This window comes from Salpingoeca rosetta, assembly GCF_000188695.1.
Source record: "Salpingoeca rosetta unplaced genomic scaffold supercont1.7, whole genome shotgun sequence".
In the NCBI taxonomy this organism is placed as follows: domain Eukaryota; class Choanoflagellata; order Craspedida; family Salpingoecidae; genus Salpingoeca; species Salpingoeca rosetta.
The window spans coordinates 2,020,524-2,024,178 of NW_004754927.1; the positions used below are offsets into that span (position 1 = coordinate 2,020,524).

At 51.2% G+C, this 3,655-nt stretch overlaps 1 non-coding gene across 1 annotated transcript; it reads left to right on the plus strand.

The window, feature by feature from the left end:
- PTSG_20010 lies at positions 1-2,416 on the plus strand (the record flags this gene model as incomplete). Its single annotated transcript, XR_001137144.1, has 1 exon — positions 1-2,416. It is a non-coding gene; the product is annotated as a 28S ribosomal RNA (ribosomal RNA).
- Between the last annotated feature and the right edge of the window lie 1,239 nt (positions 2,417-3,655).

Sequence of the window (3,655 nt, forward strand, 5' to 3'; positions counted from 1 at the left end):
GCCGAATCAACTAGCCCTGAAAATGGATGGCGCTCAAGCGTCGTACCTATACTCGCTGTGTGTGGAAGAAAGCGAGCGAAGCGAGCATTCGTGCTTGTTGCGTCTCAAACTACATGTAGCCACACACAAGTAGGTGGGCGTGGAGGTGTTTGCGTGAGAGCAATCTTTTGAACAAGCCGTGGAAGCCTGTGGCGTGAGCCTGGGTGGAGGGGCCTCCAGTGCAGATCTTGGTGACAGTAGCAACGATTCAAATGAGAGCTTTGAAGACTGAAGTGGAGCAAGGTTCCGTGGGAACAGCAGTTGGCCACGGGTGAGTCGGTCCTAAGAGATGGGGCAGTCCTGTGTCAAGTGGGGAGTTGTTGCGTGTGTGTGGGTGGTGGTGATATTATCGCCATGCTTGCACACGTGTTGATTACCCCAGTCCATCGAAAGGGAACCAGGTTAAGATTCCTGGACCAACGCACGCCACAAAGAATGTTTTGATAGAGCAGCGGCAACGCGTACAAACTCGGAGACGCTGCCGGGGGCCCTGGAAAGAGTTTTCTTTTCTTTTTAACGAGCCGCATTGTGGGGGGGAATAGGGGGAATAGTGTTAGTTTATTCTGCGCTCTTCAACCTTCCTCCTCGCATTCTCTGACCCTGGAATCAGTTTGGCTGGAGATGGGGTGAGAGGCTCGGCAAAGCACCACTGACCTCTTTTTGTTGTGGTGTCCGGCGCGTTCCCGGCGGTCCATGAAAATCCGAGGGTGTGAATGGTAGCAGTGTGGGGGGAAGAAGAGAAGCACTTGTGCTAATCTATTTTCTCCGCTGCATGTGGGCATGGTTGGCCGTACTGATAACCGCAGCAGGTCTCCAAGGTGAAGAGCCTCTAGTTTGATAGACGAATGTAGGTAAGGGAAGTCGGCAAAATAGATCCGTAAGCTCGCGATAAGGATTGGCTCAAGAGGTTGATTGTGTGTGTGGGGGGTGGCGGTGAAAGGGGGTGTGTGTGTGTTTTCATACACGCTTCCATTGGCACTCTTACTGTCTGCGCACACTATTTTTTAGCAACCGATCTTGAACTGGTACGGACAAGGGGAATCCGACTGTTTACTTAAAACAAAGCATTGCGAGGATAGGCTGTTGCGACGGTGTAGACGCAATGTGATTTCTGCCCAGTGCTCAGAATGTCAACGTGAAGAAATTCAAGCCAAGCGCGGGATCAACGGCGGAAGTAACTATGACTTTCTTAAGGTAGCCAAATGCCTCGTCATTTAACTGGTGACGCGCATGAATGGATTAACGAGATTCCCACTGTCCCTATCTACGCTCTAGCGAAACCGCAGCCAAGGGAACGGACTTGGCACAATCAGCGGGGAAAGAAGACCCGCTAGAGCTTGACTCTAGTCCGACCGTGTGAAAAGACACCAGAGGTGTAGCATAGGTGGGAGCAGGTGTGGGTTTACTTGTGCTTGCGGCCTTGAAATACCACTACTCTGGTCGTTTTTTTGCTTATTGAATGACACGGGGCTGGTGTGGGTGATTGTGGTGTGCGTAGCGCGCATTTCTTGTGTGAGCTGTGCGCACCCGATCACACATGTGCACCATTTCTGGAGAAAGGGAGGGCAGCGTGGAGTGTTTGTGCACTTTATGTTATGCCGATCCCGACCCGCTTTCAAGACGAGGTCAGGTGGGGAGTTTGGCTGGGGCGGCACATCTGTAAAACGATAACGCAGGTGTCCCAAGGTGAGCTCAATGAGAACGGAAATCTCATGTGGAGTAAAAGGACAAAAGCTCACTTGATTTTGTGATTTTCAGGATGAATACAAACTGTGAAAGCATGGCCTATCGATCCTTTAGTCGCGGCGGATAAGAGTGAACAACGCACTCGTGCGTCTAAGCTCCCATTCTGCACTGCGCCTGTTGACAGCTTCAACCTAGAGGTGTCCGAAAAGTTACCGGCGGGATAACTGGCTTGTGGCAGCCAAGCGTTCATAGCGACGTTGCTTTTTGATCCTTCGATGTCGACTCTTCCTATCATTGTGAAGCAGAATTCACCAAGTGTTGGATTGTTCACCCACTAATAGGGAACGTGAGTTGGGTTTAGACCGTCGTGAGACAGGTTAGTTTTACCCTACTGATGATATTTATGACTTACACAGTTGTGATAGTAATTCAACTCAGTACGAGAGGAACCGTTGATTCGGATAGTTGGTTCATGCGGTTGGCTGAGGAGCCAGGGCCGCGACGCTATCATCCGTAGGATTATGACTGAACGCCTCTAAGTCAGAATCCATGCTAGATTTGCGCAGCTGTACTGTTGCTGGTGGTGGCATGTAAAAGTGTTGCTGCCAGTGGTTTTTGGTTTCTCTTCGAGATTTGATGGTGGTGGTGTGTTGTGGTGCCTCGTGTGCTGCAGTGCACTGTCATTTATTGTAATAGCAGGCGAACAGGAATAGGTGTGCACATTCTTGTGTGCATGCTCTGCGTCGGAAGTAAGCTTTATTTTGTGCACCTACACAACTTGCAGCTGCCTGGAAGCGGGCTTGGCTGTGTGTGTGGGTGTGATCTCTCACGAGAGAAAGCGCGCATCTTGAAGGGGTTGATCCTTTGCAGACGACTTAATGGGCGAGGTGTTGTGAGCAGTAGAGTAGCCTTGCTGCTACGATCTGCTGAGACTCTGCCTTGGGCGCTGCGCCAGCAATGGCACAGTCCCGCAGTGGTGAAATCCGCTGTGCCGTTGGATTATTTGGGGAGTGTTGTTGTGTTGGTGTTGGTTGGTGTGTTGTGCTGTCGTTGTGGTGGAGTGAGAGGATTGTGGTTGCTGTGTTGCTGTTGTGAGAGGAGTATCCGGAGTGGTGTGGAGAGGGGTGCAGTATTGTTGTGCATTGTGGAGTAGTGTAGTGGCGTGAATGGTTGTGCTGTTGTGAATGTGACAGTGCTTCATTTGTGTGTGTGTGTGGGGCTTGCCCTGGTAGTATAGAGGGTATAGTGGTGGGGTGTAGTGGCTGTGGGAGCAGTGTGGATTTTGTGGGCAGTTTTTGCTGCAGTGTCCGGAGTGGTGTGAAGGAGGATGGTGTGTGTGAAGCATTGTAGTGTTGAAATGGGGCAGAATGTAGTGCTCTTTTTGTGCCGTGAAGAGTATCCGGAGTGGTGAGAAGTGGAATGATGAGGGTGTGTACGACGTAGTGTGGATGGTGTGATCATTGTAGTGTTGGAATGGACCAGAAAGTGTTTGTTCTGTCCAGTGAAGAGTATCCGGAGTGGTGTGAAGGAGGGTGGTATGAGTGTAGTGTGGATTGTGTGAGGGAAAGGAGCAAAGCAATGTGATTGTAGTGCCTCAAAGGAAAGAGCAGAGCTACTACGTGCGCCAAAACAGCGTGCTTCCACTGCAGCAGCAGCCAGGGGGCAAGTGCATTCTGCAGCACCCGGCAGCAAGCAAGGGAAGCAAGCGTGGTTGGTCACGTGAAAACGGCCAAAACGGCCAGGCAAAGCAGAGGAAAAGAAGCAGAAAGGAGAAAGCAGGCAGGAGAGGCGCAGGAGCAAGCAGGGAAGAGAAAAGCAAGAGATGCATGCATGCATGAAAGGAATGTGGCTGCGGTGTGTGGGAGCAGTGGGGGAGGAATAGGGGGTGAGAAAGGGAAGCAGATAATGCTGTAGAGAGCAGTACGGGAGG